The sequence below is a fragment of the Sceloporus occidentalis genome, unplaced genomic scaffold (genome assembly GCF_023333645.1).
Source record: "Sceloporus occidentalis isolate IW3139 unplaced genomic scaffold, rSceOcc1.0.p SCAF_1, whole genome shotgun sequence".
NCBI lineage: Eukaryota > Metazoa > Chordata > Lepidosauria > Squamata > Phrynosomatidae > Sceloporus > Sceloporus occidentalis.
The window spans coordinates 29,182,171-29,204,440 of NW_028316981.1; positions in this window are offsets into that span (position 1 = coordinate 29,182,171).

Consider the following 22,270-nt stretch of genomic DNA (forward strand, 5'->3'; position numbering starts at 1 on the left):
TAAGGAACTTCTTGGTGGTAATCGCTGTTCAGCAATGGAACTAATTACCTAAAGAGATGGTGGGGCCTCTTTCTCCAGATGCCTTCAAAAAGAGACTGGACAAAGTGGGGATGCTCTACCTGGAATTCCTACACTGAACAAAGGGTTGGACTCTGTGGTCTAAGAGGCCCCTTGAAATGCTATGATTCTTGAGCCAGAATCCTATTGGTTCATTCCATCTAAATTAGATCCACTGAATCAACTGTTGAGTGATGAGTTAGTACGCCAGTAAATTATTTTGATTAAATGGGTCTACTCTATTTAAGACAACCAATAGGATTCAGGTCTTGAAGCTGTAGTCCAGGAAAGGTAAAATTTCCAAGCTTTGAATTTATAATTTAAAAAGGCACTCTGTTTCCTACCTCATACATAAGAGTTTATTAGGTGCTTCTTAAGTTGTCTCAATCACAGCTACAATACTCTTGGAAAATAGCAGGTTGTGTCACAGTCCTGCGCTTTACACACTGGTGCTGCATCACTGTTAATGACCAATCAGGAAAGTCAGGGCAAATGGATTTTATTATTGTTTTAGCATGCTAACTTCAAGCCCTGAAGCATCATTTTATTTAACTGGTAAAAAGGGGGAGAAAAGATCCGTTTTCAGATCAGGCATATTGGCATTAAAGAGTCAAGTGACACTAATTAGGAAAATGAGTGATGAATCATAATCCCAGTATCACTCATTAAACAAAATTGCATTTATCTTGCATTTACCAGACTCAGTTTTAATAGTAAAGAATATGAATTAATTCCATTGCAAAAAAGGTCCCACAGTCTTCTGACACTAAAAAAAATACCAATGCTTTGCCATATATAATATAGTTCATCCATGAGTCCACCAGCATTTTTTGTTATTAGTCCCACCCTGCAAATGGACGAACTATCACAAAGTGAAGTTGATGCTACTAATTCAAAACCATATAATAAATCCAAGTCAAACAGTCCAGTATTCCTGGCATCCAAACCAGTGTTCTGATTCCATGAAGAAGTTCTTGTTTCCAAACACAAGATAACAAGGAAGGTATAGGTGAGGGCCCTGGACACCAAACTAAAGCAGACCTCAGTTAGTGTATTGTCTTTCATTCTTGCCCTAATTTGTTACCCAAAATCCTTCAAAGTAACAAAGTAGCAGCAATAAGAATAGCAAACCAAACCAAAAAAAAATGTTGAAAGCACTTTGAAACATTGGTTTAAGGCAGGTTTCTTCTTCCTAACTAATAACACCCAGTCTCCAGAGCTTGGAAAATTTACTTTTTGGACTAACAACCTCCAAGGCAGCATGTGGTATTTGGTATGTGGTCGTTGCATACATGTGGTATGTAACTGTTATTTGAGATCAAATGTACTTCCAGCTGATTTTTTTTCTTTTTTTTTACTAATAATTCCTTTTTTGTTGCTTGTTGCTAACTGCTCTCAAGTTGATTTCAACCCATGGCAACCCTGTTGATGAGACATCTCAAGGACCCCTTGTCCTCCACTGCTCTGTTTAACTGCTGCAAACTCATACTCGTGATCTCTTTAATAGAGTCCACTCATCTCGCATGTGGCCTTCCTCTCTTTCTATTTCCCTCCACTTTTCCTAGCATTATTATTTTTTTCAATAGTTTTTCAATGTCATCTTGGCTTCCAGGGAGATTTCTGATTTGATCTGCTCCAGGATCCATTTGTTTGTCTTTTCAGCTGTCTATGGAATCCTTAGCACTCTTCTTCAGCACCACATCTCAAATGAGTTGATTTTCCTCCTTCTTAACTGTCTAGCTCTCACATCCATACATGGTAATAGGGAATATAATGCCTTGTGCGATTCTAACTTTTGTGCTTAGTTATATATCCTTGCATTTTAGGATCTTCTCTAGTTCTTTAACAGCTGCCCTTCACAGTCTTAATCTTTTTTTGATTTCCTGGCTGCAGTCTCCATTTCTATCAATGTTTGATCCCAGGTACAAGAATTCTTTTACTATTTCTATTTCTTCATTGTCTAATTCAAATTTGTATAGGCTCTGTGTTCACTATTTTTTGTTTAAAATAAGCCTGCCTTTGCACTTTCTTCCTTCATCTTTCTTAGTAGTTGTTCCAGGTTTTTGAGGTTTTCTGCTAATATTATGGTGTCATTGATATTCCTTCCTCCTCTTTTAACTCCTCCTTATTCTAGGATTTTTGTAAGGGGATAGGAGCCCAGGGGACCTCATCTTCTGCAACTCTCCCATACTTTCCCCCTGGTTCTTCCATTTCTTTTCTTACCACACAAACTTTTTTAATGTAGAATAGCTGCATAATATCTTTGGACTGATGGTTCTAAAAGTTCTCCAGCTGGACTCTCTAACTCACAAGATGGAGTCAGGATTGTTCTGGATGCAGTCTTGAATCCCCTGGCTCTAAGGAATTTGCATTATGTACCACAGACAACAGTGTCTCATGTCACCCATTCTCAAGTCTGCAGCATAGCTGTTACACTTAAAGCTATGATGCCTGGTCTGCATTTCTGCACTTAGGTGATTAAAATGGATGCCACTGACTACATGTAAGAATGTCATCCTTGTTTTCTGTATCTAGTTTTGTCACAGCCTTCCTATGGGACCTTGGAAAGACAATTAACCCAGATGTACACTGCAAAAACAGGGGTAATGGCACTTTCATAACAAAGTTTAATTCATTCATATCTGTGAAGTGCATTGAGACCTTCAAATGCAACAGAGGAACCTGGATGTTTTTACCATGTTAAATACTGTGAATGTTATTCTGAAGAACACATTTTATTTTTGGTAAACATAATATTTTCCTAAGCTTTATTGAGTGCATATTAAAATGGGATGATAGGCGGAAAGCCCCATTATGAAGCTGCAAGGCAGCAACTCAACCTCCAACAGCTTTCTCTTTTCTCACTCCCACTTTGCAACACCTGGACTTTCCATGCTTTCAAGTGCTCCTAAGGAGCACCAGCAACCCTCATAATCACCTACATAATGGAGCAACAACATTTTGCATGAAGGAAGATAAAGAAAACAAAGGAAAACAGAAAAATTTCAGTAATGATGGGAAGACTTCAGTAGTTAGGAAGGGCATTGGAAATAACAACTTGCACTGGTGAACAAGAATCGTCTTTGTGAAATATACAAAGGATACGGAAAGGCTATCAGTACAGATGCATGGATAATGCAATAGGAAAGATGGGGAATAATGGCAAACATGTGGAAACAGAAAAAAATGGTGTATTGTATTTGATATGCTGGTATCCAGGGGTCTTAGAAGCATACCAATTAGAACAGTGGCAAAAAGAGCGAGGTAACTACATATGGCAAACTAGTGAAATACCCAACTATCAAAAGTGCAAAAGCTCTGTCTTTTTTCTTTTTTCTCTCTTTATTTGCATCTGGCCCCTATAATAACTGCTGAGTAATCTCAATCCTCATTCAGGCAGAACCTGGGAGTGTGTGTGTGTGTGTGGGGGGGGGGCTTCTAAATATTTTATTGCTGGAAACCATGGAGTTCATCCACACCTACAGGGGAAGCATTTAAAAAAAAGGAAAGTAAGAGATTACTTTAGTTACCTTCTGTCCTTTTGGTGTGAAAGGATGTCATACTGAGACATCCTGAAGGTCAGGTGGAGAGCATAAGGATAACAATTAAAGGAGGGGGGGACAATAGATATGTTATTGTGGGAGTCTACTACAGACCCCCAAGTCAGACTAAGGAATTGGATGATGCCTTTGTAGAACAGATGACCACATACTCAGAAAGGAGAGATGTAGTAGTAACGGGTGACTTCAACTATCCTGATATTTGCTGGAAGTCAAATGTAGCCAAAATTTTAAGGTCTAGCAAATTCCTCACTTGCTTCAAAGAAAATTTCATTGTCCAAAAGGTGGAAGAGGTAACAAGAGGATCAGCTATATTAGGTCTGATTCTAACCAACAAGGACGACTTGGTTAATGGGGTGCAAGTGGTGGGATCCTTAGGTGGAAGTTACCATGTTCTCCTGGAGTTTGTTATACAATGGAAAGGAGAAGCCAGGAATAGTCAGACACACATTCTAGACTTTAGGAGAGTAGATTTCAGTAAATTTAGAGAAGTATTGAGGGTGATCTCATGGTCAGGAATACTAAAAGAGAAGGGAATTCAGGATGGATGAGAGTTTCTCAAAAGGGAGATACTGAAGGCACAGTTTCAAAGAGTTCCAACAAGGAGGGAAAATGGGAGGTGTCTCAAGAAACCAGGATGGATGACTAAGGAACTTTCAACTGAGCTAAGTTTTAAACAGAACATGTATAAGAAATGGAAAAAGGGGGTAATCACCAAGGAGGAATTCAAACAAATAGCAAGCACATGTAGAGGTAAAGTCAGAAAAGCTAAAGCGCAGAATGAACTCAGGCTTGCTAGAGAGGTTAAGAACAATAAAAAGGGCTTTGGGGGATATGTCTGTAGCAAAACAAAGAAGCAGGAAATGGTAGGGCCCCTTTTCAAAGAAGATGACAAAAAGCTAACAGGGGAAAGAGAAAATGCAGCATTACTCAGTGTCTTCTTTGCCTCAGTCTTCTCACAAAAGGAAAAGGGTGCTCAAACTGAGGAAAATGAGGCAGAGGCCACAATACAGGAAATGGAGCACAGAATAAGCAATGAGGTAGTACAGGAATACCTGGTTAATCTAAATGAATATAAGTTTCCAGGACCAGATGAATTACATCTAAGGATATTAAAAGAACTGGCAAATGTAATATTGGAGCCATTGGAAATAATCTTTGAAAACTCCTGGAGAACAGGAGAAGTCCCAGCAGACTGAAGGAGGGCAAACATTGTCCCTATCTTCAAAAAGGGAAAAAAAGAGGATCCAAACAATTATCGTCCAATTAGTCTGACATCAATACCAGGAAAGATTCTAGAGCAGATCATTAAACAGAGAGTCTGTGAACATCTAGAAGGCAATTCCATAATCACAAAAAGTCAACATGGGTTTCAGAGAAACAAGTCATGCCAGACTAATCTGATCTCATATATATATAATTACCAGTTTGGTAGTTGAAGACAATGCTGTGGATATCACAATCTTGATTTCAGTAAGGCCTTTGACAAGATCTCCCATGACATTCTTGCAAACAAGCTAGTAAAATGTGGGCTAGACAACATAACTGTTAAATGGATTTGTAACTGGTTGACAGCTGAACCCAAAGAGTGCACAGCAATGGCACCTTTTCATCCTGGAGAGAAGTGACCAGTGGGGTCCCACAGGGTTCTGTCCTGGGGCCAGTGCTATTCAACATCTTTATCAATGACTTGGATGACAGAATTGGGGGCATACTTATCAAATTTGCAGATGACACTAAATTAGGAGGAGTAGCTAATACCCCAGAGGACAGGATCAAGATTCAAAATGATCTTATAGATTAGAAAGCTGGGCCAAAGCTAACAAAATGAATTTCAACACGGAGAAATAGAAGGTAATGTACTTATGTCAGGAAACTGAAATGCATAGATGTAGGATGGGGGACACCTGGCTTAATGACAGTGTACGTGTGAAAGGGATCTAGGAATCCTAGTAGACCACAAGTTGAACATGAGTCAACAGTGTGATGCAGCTGCTTAAAAGGCCAATGTGATTTTAGGCTGCATCAGTAGAGGCGCAGTGTCTAGATTTTCAAAATTCAATATTTTCAGAATTACAATATTTACTATTAATATTAATAATATTTTTTAAAAAAGAAACTAAATTTTTAAGATGTTGCCTTTGATACTGACCTTCCCATTTCATTTCACTCCTTTTCCCATTAGCTGCAATATTTTTGTCAGTTTCCTGCCAGCTTTTGGAAGCAAACTGTGATGTTATTTTAAAATAAAAAGCAGTCGCCCCACTGCAGGGGCAGACTGCTTTGCCGCTGTGGAGCGGCAAAACTACAAGCCCCAGAGTTCCCTGGAGCTTGTCCAGCTCCTGATTGGCTGCGGGGGCCGGAAGGGGCGGTACTTCCGGCCCGGGACGCTCTAGGAGCCGGACTCGCTGGTGCGGGGCTTCCGGTCCTCCAAGGCTGCCCATTGGTGGGCTCGGCCTTGGGGGTGGGGCCCCGCAATCTGACGCAGAGGGGAGGGGCCGAGCAGTATATATTGCTGCTCGGAGGCCTCTCCCCTCAGTCGGCGCTTCGCTCCGAACAGGCACGGAGCGAAGCTTGGAAGGGAGGTAGCCCCTATGTCCTGCTTCCATGTGGGAGGTTGGCTGTCAGAAATAATGGAAGGGATTCTCAATTCCATTGCTCCTTCCACTCTTAAAACTTACAAAAATGCCATAAGAAAGCTTGCAGATTATTTTCAAGACTCTGGAACTCAACATGTGTGGCCTTTGACTACCGAGGTGGTTTTGCGTTTCCTAGTCTGGCTGCGCCATAAGAATGTAGAACCTAAGACCATGTCCATCCATTTGGCTGGCATTTCATTCTTTTCTAAGGCGGGAGGATTTGCTGATCCATGTGCCTCTTTTTTGGTTAAAAGGGCTGTCGAAGGTTGGAAACGTGCTTGTTCCTGTTTAAAGGATACTAGACGCCCTATATGTTTACAACTGCTTTGTAATATTTGTGCCACCCTCCTTGTTGTTTGTTCATCAAAATATGAAGTTCAGATGTTCAGTGCTGCGTTTTCAGTAGCATTTTTTGGCGCCTTTCACTTAGGCGAGATAGTTGCAGGGTCCAAGAGCGATTTATCCGGCAGGGCACTGTGTGCTTCTGATCTAACATTTTTAAAGCATGCTGTATCTATAACTTTGCATCGCTCCAAGTGCGACCAGCTTGGGGTTGGCCAGAATGTAGTGCTACATCGTTTCCGTGGCTCCCCGGTTTGTCCGGTTAAAGCTCTCCGACTCTTTTGGGATGTTAGGCCTTCAGTGGCCAATTTTTTGTTTATACATGTTAATGGTTCTCCTCTCACTAGATATCAATTTGTTTCTGTGCTGAGAATGACTATTACACGTCTGGGTCTCCCTGCCAGGGAGTTTGGTGGCCATTCGTTTCGTATTGGTGCTGCCACTGCTGCGTCTAGGGCTGGCTTGCCTTCAGTTGACGTCAAACGTGTGGGTCGCTGGAGATCAAAGGCCTTTGCTGGTTACGTTCGCCCACATTTGGATCAATGTGGCGGCCATTAAATCGCTCTTGGCAGGGTTGGCGGCAGGCCTTCTGAGTAGGCCTTTGTGGCGGCAGCATAGGCCAGGATCTGAATGTTGGTGGTACCAGGGCTATGGAGTTCTGGTTTGGGAGTCACAAGGTACCCGGGGGCGATGAGCGAGGGCGTTTGGCCATTGCGGGGGCCAGAACGCAGGTGCGCCTCCCGGTGACTAGGGGCTTTGTGAATGGGGGAACGCAAGGCATGGTTTGCGCTCAAGCGGTGTTCCTTAGCCCCTAGGTCATCCCAAGCACCGGGTAGGGACCCGGCTTTGGATAATCAAACAACGGCGGGTTGTTTGATTGCACAGATCCTGACCTTATGCTTTGTGCCAACCCTACCAATGGTTTAATAAAGTTGTGGCCTTTCTCCCATTTTGGTGTTCTGTGGTTATTTTGACAGCACATACAAGGCAATAATGATAAAAAGTGGTGAAAAAACTAAGGGCCAAGGACTGAATTTTGTCCGCCCAAACACACACATTTAATCATCATTATTTAATCTATAACTCATCCCCGCCCCTTCACAAACACACATAGAAATACATACAAATACCAGCCATTGAGGGGAAACTTATCCTGGGATCATGCCAGGCAGAGGCCAAAATAATAATATTAAAAACCTACCCCAACCTTTCAGGTGTACTTTTTATTGTGTGGTTTCTTTATGGCATTTTTCAAAGCTTTCATGATAGTAAATCCTGTCTTAATGAAGAAAGCTGGATTAGATACTCCCCAGTGATCTTCTGAGCCCATCAATTCTGCAACAATCTCAGTCCTCACTGCCTAAAATCAGAAGCAATCCGCTTTCTTTTATAGTTCACATAATCCGGCCTTGCTTTCATATCCCATGAAACTAATTTAATAATGCAGTTATGGACTTGGAGTGATTCAGCTGGAAAGAAAAGGGTGAGCTCATCTGTGGAAGGTTGTGAGGTTCATGGAAAGCAGAGAAGCAAAATCAAAGGGTGTCCAAAGGATTCCCAGGTTAACCTATAAGAACAATCAAATAAAATTTGGAAGAAGACATCTTCATATTTCCAGTTTAAGAAGTGGCAGTACTGTATCTCTGAAGACAACAAACTGAATGCTTTCAGGTTCTTTTTCAAAAACGTTTTGTACATACACACCAGAGAAAATAATTTTAACCTAATCTTTTGCCAAGAGTCAGCATGATACAGTGGTTTGACTCCCAGGGTTTGGGATACCAAAGTTTAAATTTCCACTCAGCCCTGAAGCCCCACTTTGGGCAAGTCACACTCTCTCAGCATTACAGGGAGGCAATGACAAACCTCCCTGGAATAAATCTTGCCAAGAAAACATATAATAGGATTAATATATGTTGAAGTTGATTTGAAGGCACATAATAAAAAGAATCTGGTGCCCAAACAGCATAGTTCTGTATGTTTAAAAATGATTTATATTGTTGTTATATTTGCATTGGAAACCATTAACACCACAATATGCTCCCTGCTGTATGAAGTGATAACGATCCACACTCTACTCCTTCATCCACTTTTTAACTATATTACTGTTCTTTTCATTCAAATGCATTCTAAAACATTCCATAAAATCTGGTCAGGTGTTTTTAAAGGATTGGCTATTATATATCAGAAATGAAATGAAGATTACACAAAATACACACAGAGAGAGCAGGGCAAGTATGTAATTATTTGGCAACATTTCTATATGTGAACACTTTTCAGTTTGTATACTAAAACTGGCTTTCCTGCAACCACTTTCAAACAGCAAAATACTTAAAGAACAACCATTGTATTATTACAAGCAAGATTCCTATGCCTGAACACTCAGAGATGTCAAGGGAGTGGGAGGTAGTAATTTGTTTTCGGGGTGATGGGGAGGTATTTTGCTCCAAACAAATGTGCAGTTTTATATCGACAGATACAAATAATCAACTCAAGACACATATTTCCTTTTGCTTCCCAATAAACAGGAGACTTTGGCAAGGTTTATTCTGGTCTGATTACATGAGCTCACAGATTATTTGTTTGTGAAAGCACCCTTCATCTTAATGGAATCGATGTTTTAAAACTGCAGTGGCTAACAAAAATTGCGTAACCTTAATAAAAGAGGCCAGTTGAGATGCTATGGTATTGTACCAAATCTGTCATTATAAATTTCACTAATCTATGGTTCCTTCCAAACATCACGTCCATTCATGCCTTTGAATAAACAATACCCTTGATGTCTCAAAGGCCAGAGTATATTTAGATAATAGTATTGATCTAAAAAAGAAGAGTGAAAATACACACCCCTTTATGCTTTAATTTCTGGGAAGCCGTGGGCATGGACCTTCACTGTATGGTCATGCAAGCAATGAAAATTAGGTTTCAATGCTAACACGCACTAATGCCTCCATTATGGAATTAGCTGTTTGGCTTTATGGTACACTTCTCAGGATATTTTTCCCCACTTAATGCAGTTTGGAAGCTGGTAACTGATGAACTGTGAAGCTCATGCTTAGCAATCTGATCATCAAAGTGTTAAAAGGATTAAGAAAGGACATGATCTGATCCAAAGACACCCAGCAAAAAATCCTAGAACAGACCAAAGGTACCTTTATACCTCAAAGTTTGACAGTGTCTTGAAACTAGATCAAATGGTACACATTGTCATCATTATTTTAAACACCACCAACCGGTGGGGTTGCTGTCAATCTCATCATTTGTAAATCATGTTTTAAAAATCCAACTTGAACCACTTCATAACAGCATGTTCTTCTCAAGTGTTATGGGATCAGCAACCTGAGGAGTTGCATCCATACATATGTAGAAACACAACAAGAGGCCACTGGACAGATTTGTCACAACTCTGCTCCAGTTTGGCTTTATGTTGATACAGGAGTAAACCCTTATTACTGAAAAGCTCAGCTACAACAGACAGTGTGCATTCATGTGCTATAAATACTAGAACTTTGGGTAAAGTATTTATTTTGTCTAGAAAATCCTGAAAGAGAAGGAAGGTTGAAGTCTGCCGAGAATGAGAATTTTAGATGGTAGCAAGGAAACTATGGAACCAGTGTGGTATAGTGATTTAACTGCTGGGCTGGAACTCTAAGAGACCAGACTCATTCAGCCACTGAAACCCACTGGGTAACCTTGGGCAAGTCACACTTTCTCAGACTCAAAGTAACCCCCCTCTGAACAAATCTTGCCAAGAAAATGCTGAGATGTTTCAACCTTAGGCCACAAACTGGAAATGACCTGAAGGCACATAATAACACAAACGACAAGAGAACTATCACCAACTAGATTTATCTGTGTTCTCTATGTGAACCTTGGGGGTCTCTAAATAAATGAAAATGCTTTCCAAATTATAAAATCATCACCACAGTCAACAACCCACGAGGTACTTGTGTTTAAAATGGTGGTGATGACTGTGGTTTTGGTGGTAGTAGGGAGGAGGAGGAGGTTGTCAGAAATTTGTTTTACACATCGGTAGTTTTAGCAATTGCAGTAAAATGTAGTGCAGAGAATTTAGAGGGAAAAGAGAATCCCCCAAAATTAAGTGGAGTCACTCAGAATCAAGCACCTTACATAATCTGTTTGAAATGTTCATTTGATCTGATACTGTTTTGATTCTGATTTTTCCTCAGCCCATCACTGCCACCACCTCCACCCATATGGGAGGATTTCCTGATCTTACATAGAATGAGAACTGGGAAATAAGATGTTAGAACTACCTTGCAACTTTTCTCTCTCTTTGAGGTCCAGCATCATTACTTTTCAGTGGATTAACAAAACCTTATTTTTTGTAGAATAATAAATAATGTTTACTTGTTGTTGCAGAAATGTTAATTTGGGGCAAAAGTCAACAGCAATGTGTTACTAAATATGGCCCACTATACATCACTCATAACAAGGTCTTCAGGAAAAGTAGTGTCTAGCAAGTATTTTGTGGTTTTACTCTACCTTCAAGTAACTCCAGCTTATGGCGACCCTATCATAGGTATTTCTTTGCAAGATTCATTGAAAGGGAGTTTGCTATTGTCTTCCTCTTAGGCTGATAGAGTGAATTTCCAAGGTCACCCAGTGGGTTTCCATGGCTAAACTCTGGTCCAACATCCAAACTACTACATTGCTTTTAAAAAATAGCTATTCCATTTTCAGGTATCTGGAGACTTCCAAAAGAAGGAAGGGGTGGAGAAACTGGGGGCTGTACACACAGCCCCTAAGGGCCGGCATTATGGATTGGGCAGCAGCCGAACATCACGGCCCCAATCCAACCTTTCCAGGGCACAAAAAGGAACCATAAAAATGACCCCTTTTTGTGCCCTGGAAAGGGTGTGATAGCTGCAGCACTATAGCAATACGATGCTCCTTCGGTGCTGCATTGTGTAGGTGCAGCACCAGAGGAGTGCTGTGATGCCGCATGCCATGTGGAGTGGCATGCAGCATCATGGCACCTGAGGGATCGGAGTCGGGACGTGCATCATGTGGACCAGTCTGGAGAGCCCCTTTGTTTCCTGAAATCCTCTTGTGCCAATATGACACTGGATGTCACCCTTTATACACATGTCCCAAATTCTGTGTTCATATGGGAAATCAGGGCACATCTACACTGTAGAAATAATGGTTTGACATCACTTTAAGTGCTATAGCTTCATCCTATGCATTCCTGGGATTTGTAGTTTTACAAGGTCATTAGCCATCTCTGCCAAAGGGTGCTCGTGCATCACCAAACTACAAATCCCAGGATTCTATAGGATAGAACCATGGCGGTTAAAGTGGGGTCATCCTGCATTATTTCTACAGTAAAGATGCACCCTCAGCCAACAAATTTACAGAAGCATGCTTGCAATCGAAAATCAGAACCTGCTGAGAGCTAACAACTTTACAAGACAATATGCTACCCCTATTTTTAGATAACAGTTCTAAAAACAACACATGATTCTGATTATTTGTGCTTGTGGGACTGAGGTTTTCATTTGCTGTGTTTTTGACATGCTTTCAGCATCCTTTTATGGGGAAACTATCTATAAATAATGCCTAAAACCCAAAAACTGGCTTGACAAGCCTCATGTTTCCAGTGTCTACAGATAAGGGGCTTTCTGATATTAAATTAATTCAAATAAGGAAATTAACTATGAGTGAAAAAAACATTAACGGAACATCTGGAAACTGGAAGACTCCTTTGTAAACTGTCCTAGAATACATACAAACCTGAAAATTACTCAGTAATGCTTTAAGGCTGCATGGTGAAAGAAGACAAGAAGTCGTACTGATCTCAGTTCAGGCATAGGAAAAAAAATCATGGAGCAATGAAAGAGTTTTCCATTTCTGCTAACCAACAAGACTCACAATAAATTGTTGGTCAAACCTTATACCATAAGGACTGAATCCATTCAGATGTAAGTTGATTTGCAACAGCCAGGTTTACTACCACCAAGGCCTTTATTCTAACCTGTTAAATATTATTCAGTGGGTATCTACATTTCAAAGATTTAACAGTGTGACTTAATTATCTGGTGAAAGCTATTTTATTTTATTTTATTTTATTTTATTTTATTTTATTTTATATTATATATATTGGGTCTTTCTCATGATATAGGAACCAAGGCAACTTGCAACAAAGCTAGAATGAGTGAATGTTAAAAATGTATGGATGAAAATGTTCTAACACAATTAAATAAGCTACCACATTAAAATGTCATGGATTTTAAAAGGTGTAAAGTCATCTTAAAAATTAAAATCCTTTAAAACTGTAAGCGACTGGAATGCCAGCATGGTGTAATTGTTTGAGTGTGATGTAGTGGTTTGTGACTCTGGAGAGCAGGGTTCAAATCCCAGCTTAGCCATGTAAATCCACTAGGTAACCTTGGACAAGTCACACACTCTCAGCCTCAGAGAATGACAAAGGAGAAACACCTCTGAAGAAAAGTGTCAAGAAAATCCCATGATGGGGTCACTTTAGGGGTGCGAGAAGTCAGAAATGAATTGGAGGCACAGAACAACAACAACAAGAGCAAAAACAACAAGGGGAGTCACATTTAGTTGGTGTCAGTTCACCAACCAAAGGATTTTTGATCCAATAGTGGTTTTCCTCAACAGACCAGGGAAGAAGATGATCAGAATGAATCTGCTCTCTCCCTGCAAACCAGCAACAATCACCTTCCCATCTCACTTCTCATGCTGTTCCCCAAAAAAGTTTTCTCACTTCCTTAGAGCAAATTGGGAAGCATAAAGGACACGGCAGGACTGGAGATGGCGAAAGTCTCTCCCTCATTCTTCTGCTAATAGTTTCCGTTGAGTCAAGAGTATATAAAAATATATAACATTATATAAAATATATTGTTATATATGTGTTTCGTTATATTCAGCTTCTACAGTGTGCCCATGCCATATGAGGGCAAACTATGCGCGGATTCAAGCTTACGCTGAGGCCATGCATCAAAACGTATGGTGTGCATGGTGGAGCACAGCAAGCACAAGCCCCATTGTTTTTCAATGATGCGCACGAATTCCCCTTATGCAGGGGGATCTGGAATGGGTCTCCCACATTAGGGAAGAGCCCACTGTATTAATAAACTATTGTTTTTGTGTGAAGTCAAAGGCTTTCATGGCCAGCATCCATAGTTTTTTGTGGGTTCTTCAAGCTATGTGGCCATGTTCTAGAAGAGTTTCTTCCTGACATTTCGCCAGCATCTCTGGCTGGCATTCAGGTCACACAAAATATATATACATACATATATATATATACACACACACACACACACACCCAAGTCCTTTCCAGGCAAGCATTCTCTGAAGATGCCAGCCACAGATGCTGGCGAAACGTCAGGAAGAAGCTCTTCTAGAACATCGCCACATAGCTCGAAAACCCCACAAAAAACTATTGTTTTTGTATTTACAAGCCCCACTTATATGTCAGGAGGCAAGGCTGATTGAAAAGTAGAACCTGTGGGGTTTTGTTTTTTTTTTAGCTTGCAAATGTATTTGGGTCACTAATAAACAGCACACTCAATATCATATTTGAATGCATGCAAAATCTAAATCAACACATCACTCACACACACACACACACTGCACATACATACACAGAGATACAAAACTGTGTGCAAATGGTCCCAAGTGAGTCTTGTAGGCAAGACCCCTGTCAAATGAATGAAACTTGTCCATAATTTGCAAGTGTCAAAAGAGCAAAGCATTGGAAAGTGAGGCATCAAAAGGCAAAAGAAACCTGTATCCTTTTTTGGCCTCCTGGGATGCTATAATAATATTAGATAAGGTGTTTATGGAAGCAGCAGTGAATAAAGAAGTGTGGTGTCATAGTTTGGGACAAGGAAAAGCTTTCACTCTTGGGAGTTGTGGAAGTTTTCACACTTAGTGGCAACACAGTGTCACACTTGGCAGAAAAGCAGTGGGGTAAGTGTTAAACCCCACATTTGGCATTCCCCCCCCCTTTTTTTTTTTTTTTAATGAAGGACAAACCTGAGAGAAGTGTTGCTGGTTTGCTTTTATAGATGAATAACATATATCTATAAAACATAAAAACATACATAACATATGGAAAAATAAATGTAAAACACATTAAATAACATAAACATAGTGATATATATTAAACAAAATTGCTTTTCCTTTTGATTTTTTTTTCAAATGTCTCCAAGGTGTGTTTGTTTTCCATCCAAAGGTGGAAATCTGTAGTTGTTCCAAAATGTGACAGAAACTGCTTAACAATACTGTCATAAAATACAGATTTCCAAAATGAAATACACAAAAACACTATGAAAAAAAATCTCACAGTTATGTTTATGAGGCATGACTCATAATCCTATGCATATTTACTGAAGAGGAAGCACCATTGATTTTCACTTCAGTTCACTTCTGATGGCACAGCTTCAGCTTGAAAAGTACACTAACCAAAGTTCTTGAATCAGCTAGAATGCAACCTTTAGCTTATAATTAGAATAGTAAATGATCTTGCAAAGAGAAGTGGTATCACTTAAATGGCTACCATCATGAAGTAGAAAACGCATCAAAGAAAATAAATTATTATATAGCCTTTGCCTGATTATTTTCTGCATTCCCTGACATACAGTAGGCTAATCAGTCACAAAAGAACAGGGAGATATAAAAACCTTGTTATCGCTTAATTCATTTGCCAGAGTGAGGAGGATCCATCAATTACACTGATATTACTGCAGATATCATTATTATTCTTTCTCTGGAAAAAGTCTTGGCCTCCCCGGAGTTTTCCTTCCATTACACCACTGGATTTAACACTATCTCCCTGAAACTTCATTAATACTAACATGCTATTATTACAAGGCCATATTTCATCCACAAAATGCCAACCTAGTCATGACAGAGAGAGAACACAGGTAACAAGAGAAAGACTTTAAAACTGTTATTAAAACAGAGAGAGAGAGAGAGAGAGAGAGAGAGAGAAGAAAGCCAGTTCAGAAACGAGAAGACACACTGCTTTAGTTCATTAAAATAAAAATAAACCAGGTAGTCTTTCATTAAAACCCCAGGGAAGAATTTTACTTTGAAATGTCACTTTTGCTTGTAATTAGTACACTCTAATGATAAGTGTGTGTCATTCTTGCCTAATGAAAGTCAGGAGCGCATATGGAATCTGGGTCACATTTCACAACTGGGAGTCATGTAGGTAAACACAGAATAAATTACGTTGGCCATCAAAGGAGGGAACAATTAAAACGACACCTTGGTGGCCAGTATGTTTGGATGGTTGGCAAAACAATTCCCACCTTCCCTTTCAGTTCTTCAAGCAATCTTTGAATCTAGAAAAGTACTGAAGTGGTCAAAACCACACAATTACTGCTGTTTTCTGCCATGCAAGAATGACTTCTAAGGCCTAGCTAGTATGTTTCTACATGAACACAAAGTCTAAAAAAAAAATTATTTTCCCGCCCAGCCACATCTCAGTGTTTGGAGTTTGAATAGGTCACATGTTCAGAGGCATAGATTTCATAACAGTAGAGCCAACATCACATAGTGTTTTGCATGTTGAGCTATGGAGACCAAGGTACAATTCCCCGCTCAGCCATGAAACCCTCTGGGTCATCTTGGATGAGTCACACACTCTCAGCCTCAAGAGAAGGCAATGGCAAATCTTGCCAAGAAAACCACATGATAGGTTTGCTATAGGGTCATCATAAATCCCAAACAACTTAAAGGCAAGCAACTAGAAGAAGACAGCCACCTGCACACAAGGGAGGAGCCTTATAAAACTACAAATCCCAGGAAGAAGTTACAGCACTTGAGATGATGTCAAACTGCATTATTTCTACAGTGTAGAGGCACCCATCAGGATAGTGCCAACAGATGTGTTGTTTCCTAACGTGTAAAAGGTTTTAATATGTTTTTAACTTTTCTAAACTAATGTTTTCACTGGATTTCATTGTTGGGTGCATTTTAATTTTTATATTGGAGACTGTTTTAGCTATTGTGTAAGTGTATATTGTTTTATTGTGTATTGTTTTAATGTTTTAACATGTAAACCATTTTGAGTCCTATATGGGAGAAAAGTAGAATATTAAATACATACATACATTGCCATGGTAGCAATCTGAGAAAGTAAGTGTTTGCCCTTTCAAAATAAATCAAACTTTTAAACATGGATGGATTTTTTTTAATTTAAAAGATGAATTGTCATACTTTCTATTTAAAAGTCATAAATAAATTGTTCTTTTTGTTTGAAACATGGCGATGCTGCTGACAGGAGAAGGGCAAAATGAGCACACAAGATTTAAAAGCTACTTGTAGCAGTGGAAAAGGGGAGACAGAAATCCCAATGTCAAATGGGATGTTCTGGGATGATTACTTGAATGTCAGTACCCAAGATGCTTGCAATAACATTTCATTGCAACTCTGGCACTGAGGCTTTAAAAAGCAAAAATAGAAATGGGAAAATAGGAGGGGGGATTTAGAGTGAGCTTTTAATGTACAACCCATTCTTTTATGAGCACTTTGCATGAAGGATTTCTGGAAGCCTCTCTCAGCATTTAGCCTCCTCACCTTTTGAGAATGGGGATTACTTATAGATTTCCACATGTGGACGTTACCCCCTCCCCCCCACAGACACACACATTTCTATTATCACTTATGAACGATACTTGTATAGGATTAAACTGATTGAGAGCAAGGGTTTTAGCAGAAGAAAAAAGGGGGAAGAGTAGTTGCGGACTGAGAGAGAAAGAGAGAGAGAGAGAGAGAATTACAAAAGAATCAAAATAACTAAAAGAGCTATCATACTGCTTTTAAAAAGGTTATGGTTGTTAGGGCCACAGCTCCAAAGTCCAGTGAAGCCTTTTCTGTGCACAGATTCCTATCAAAATGTCACTAATTATAGTGCTGGTTATAACTTACAAAGTCCTTAGGTCCAGGCTATCTGGAGTGCTGCTCAAATCCATGGGAAGCCTCCTGCAAGGTTTCATTTTTTAATGTCTTTTCATATTTTAACCTCATTGTTTCTTCCTCTTAACTTCACACCTCTCTACAAGTCAAACCACTTGTCTCATCTTGTAAGCAGAGTATGAGATGTTATTTCTTAAAGGGAGCTAGTTGCTTTACTCATTACCCAGCAGGCCATTCCTTGTTACGGTTATAGCAGTCCAAAAAGGTATGCCATTTTTTTTTTTGTTACTAACCAGCTGCCATAACTTTTACTACAATGTACTACTTTTACCTTGTACGTATTGAAAAAGACAAGAAAATGCTCCCTGATTTCCCCAAGTGGCCAATTCAGATATTGCAACTTAGAAATTTTAGGAAAGCTGTAAAATACATAAGGCACAGTCCAGGAGTCCTCCAAGACCAGAAACTGACCATTCAGGGTCACTCCCCCTCCAATTGAGGAGAACATTTTCCACAGGAATTTGGAGGTTTGTGAAGATCAGTGGGGAACTGGCAGCTGTATGAAAATCAGTGGAGAACTGCCAATCATCTAATTTGGAAACTTTAGTTTTAAGCAAGAGGTTATAGTTTGAGCTACACCACATAAAGCAAGGAAATTTAGATAATAGATTGACATACAACTGGATACTAACTCAGATTATGGGCACATAGATAGACCACCATGGCTAGAAAAGTGCAATGCACAGGTCAGTAGTGGACATTATTTTATAGAATAGAAATGAGCTTCAAAATCCAAATCTTTAAGAACCAGAGCCGGCTCATCCATATAGGCGAACTAGGCAGCTGCCTAGGGCAGAAAAAATTAGGGGTGGCGCAGCGGCATTTTTTGTACAATTTTTTTGCTTAATTAAACAATATTAAAGTGAAAACTCATTACAGCAAGTGATATAAAAGAAACCTACCGTATGACAATTTCTTTGTACAATGGCCAAAACAAATGTGCGCCCCCTGTATCTATGGCACAGTCACATGGTACATCATCCGCCTTCCACATGCGCCTTGAATGTAACCTCAAGGTCAACAACCCCGTTCCTCTCGCCACCCACCCGCCACAACATGGAACGCTAGTCGCCAGTCGTCTTGAGTTTACTGTTTACAACAAACAAACTAGTCTGTTTTTGTGTTTTGTATTTTTGGTAGTGATCATGCAATAGGGTTTCAATGTTTGTATTTGATTTTTAATGTTTGCCTAATACATTTAAAACTGTGCTGCATTCTTATGACAAGTTTTAAACTAAGTAAAGAGGAAGTATTAGTTGTTTAGGTGAGTACTCTATTTATTATTACATTATCTCAGGGGATAGGGGGGCACACAGCTGCCCTGTATCCTATGTCTTTTATCATTATTTAATCAAAAACCTAACTGGCTTTTTGACTACTTCTCAATACTATGATGACAGATTAGAACCTAAGTTTTATGTCAAGTGTTGCTTTAACAAATGAAATAGCGGAAATCAAGGGGTGAAAATAATTATGAGGGGCAACAGGGGATGCCAAAATATTTCTCGCCTAGGATGACCAAATAACTAGAGCCAGCCCAGTTAAGAACCAAAGTAATGCCATAACCTCCCACTTGCAAAAGCCATCCCTCTCCTTCCAAGGCCGTGTCCTGCATGGGCAAACAAACCAGCCTCCCCCTGTCCTCTTGTTTGGGAGTCCAGGCAAGTCACAAACCAAACCCAAGTTGGGAGCAAACAGATTGAATGATGTCCAGCCAATTTAGTGCTAAACCTTGGGTATAACCCTCTTGACACACATTTCAAAAATTTTGTTTTCTCCACATCTTCTTGGAGATCTGGAGCCTTCCGTACTGATGCCAGGGGATTGTTTGAAATGCGTCTTTCTGTGCCATCTGGCAGAGCAGCAGCAAGTCACTTGCTCTGAGGTCAGAATTAAAAGCCCAGCCATGTGACTGATGGTGGGCACCTCAGTAGCGCTAGGTGGCACAGCTGGGTTCACATGCAAACAGCTGCCCATGTTGGAAGGAAAGCCTGAAGTTGGGGAAGCTCCGAGGCCAGGATACTCAGCCTGTCCTTGGAAGGTCTGGTCAGACCCAAGACACCAGAGTGGCTAAACCAGGGGCAGACAAAAGAGCATCAACTCCCTGCCATACAAGCCCACTATCATACCCTAAGAAGATCACAAGGCTTAGAACTGCAGGGAAGTAGAATGAACAGAAAACAAACATGAGATGAGAGTTGGAGTTAACATGCATGTTTCCTTTTAACAACTTGGCACAGTAGTCATCCTAATGATACCTCATAATCTTTTCCTCCTCTTGAAACCTATTTCATTTTTTCCTTTAGGTAATATAAATAATATTATTATAACACATCTCAGGTGCCACATTAATAAAGATAGGTTGCATCACTTTATAGCTACTGTTTGCTTCTTGTCTATTTGATCAAGATAAACAAAAGATCATTACTTGGTGATAATATACCATTCTTCCTCCTTCCCGTCATTTCTCTCCCATTTTTTACAGCGTCTGATAGTTTAAAGAACAACAAGAAAATCGCTCTTGCAGTATGAAGCATATGCTTAGCAATGAAGACACTATTCTTCTACAATTACGTTTCTAAAATAAGCCAAGCAAAAATATTGCACAGGGGTGTGTGCGTGTGTGAATTCTGACATTTCATATTTCGTTGAATGTTATTGCTGCACTAGCAATCACTGTCTCTTACATAGAAATTAACAGCCTGCCATCTGTCAAGTGTTTAGATAATCACAGGCTGTAATGCACAATATGGTTATTAGAATGTGACCTGAGAAGAAGGGGGAAAGAACACAACCTAATTTGGAGTACAAATTCTGTGATCTCACTTGCAGATTACACTTTGACAAGCCATTATTCTATATTCTGGCTTCCATAGGAATCCAGAATATATAGGAGAAAGGATTTTATGTCTCTTGTTGTGTGCCTTCAAGGAACTTCCAATTTATGCCAATCCTTAAGGTGGTTTTCTGCAGCTGAGAGTGTGTGACTTGCCCAAGGCCACTCAGTGGGTTTCTACAGCTGAGCAGGGAATTGGACCCTGATCTCCAGAGTCACAGTCCAACGCTCACAGTCCAATGCTGGCTCTTGATTTTATGCCTACCTAATGCTATTAGTCTTCCAGTCAACCGATTATAAAGATTATGTTAAACTGCAACATTTCCCTGGACATACAGACCCTTGTACAAACATTTATGCCTTGCCTGAGAAATGTAATGATCCTGTGCTCACAAGACTGGGAAATAGAACATAAATAATTAAACCAAATATTTTTTTAAAAAAACAACGAAAAGGCTTATTTTGCCACTTCATATGCTACTCTGCCAATACACTATCTAGCATGGATTTTAAGGATATTTATTTATCCTTATTTATTTAATTAAATTCATGCTGTAAAAGCCAAAATAAAAAGAAAATAGGCTTTCTAAAAAGTTAATGCATGTTAATCATTACCCTGTGAGATCTAGTCCATGTCTAACTGCAGCATTTAGTAATGAACATTAAACTATTGACGATTTTAAATATATTACAATTACACTTGTGGACCTGTCTTTGATACACATCCCAATGATGTGCTCTTTGTTTTTACCATGTTGGGCAGAAGGAGGAAGAGAGGGTAAATAACAATCATCTTTAATGAAGTCAATTAAACACACACATATAGAGATCTTGAGTAATAAGACTCTAATTATCTACCAAGTTGTGCTCCTCTTTAAAGCGCTACTTTTTACACTTGTCCAAAATGCCATGCATTTCCAACATACAGTATAATACCAAGAGGGTTACAGATACAGCTAAAGTGTAAAATAACCACTTCTAATGGTAGAAGTTAATTAATTAAACTGCAGGGAGAAATGTTATCTTGCGGTGAGAAAATTCAGGGCCCTGAGAATTTCAGGTCAAAACCTGAGACCTAGGTCATCCCCTAATGATATCATTAAGTACGGTCCATTGCTCAAAGCACATCATTCAAATAATAAAAACCAAATCTAATATAAAGGAGAAAATATTTCTCTGGTTGGAAATTGAGTTTTCTAAGTTCTGCCTTCAACAAAAGCACAAACACATTTCCCCCAGCAATGTGCAAAAACTGCTTTTGAGAATACATAGAAGTTGTAGACCAACCAAAGAAAGTCTTGCAAAATTTGCTTTCAACAGAAAGTGTAGAGAGTAGTTGCAGGGTGGCAAATACCGACTTTCATGGCAATGCTTTTGCCCTGGCAATCTTTCCCCCCACCCTGAGGACTGAAGAAAAAGGGCCAGTATGATTTGACTTTAAATACTTAAAAAAACACCATAGAATTAAATAAAAGAAAAAATACAGAGGAAATTGACAAGCAAGAATCAGATCTACAGAATAACCCCTCAGACAAAGGAATTTTAAAAGAAATAAAAATACTACAAAAACAAATGTCACTTGAAATTTCACAAGAAACAGAAAGAAAAATTAAGTTTCTAAGACAATATGGAAACAAACCAGGGAAATGGTTAGCTCACAATTAAAGGAAAGAAACAGTGAAGAGAATGATAACAAAAATTAACAAATGGAAAATAACATACTTAGAACAAGGCAAAATTAAGAAAATCTTTCAAATTATCCCTTTCAAGATGAAACAAATAATAATAAGGACATTACATTATATCTGGAAAAGACAGAACTTTCACAAGTAACAGAGAAGCAAAGAGTACAGCTAAACTAA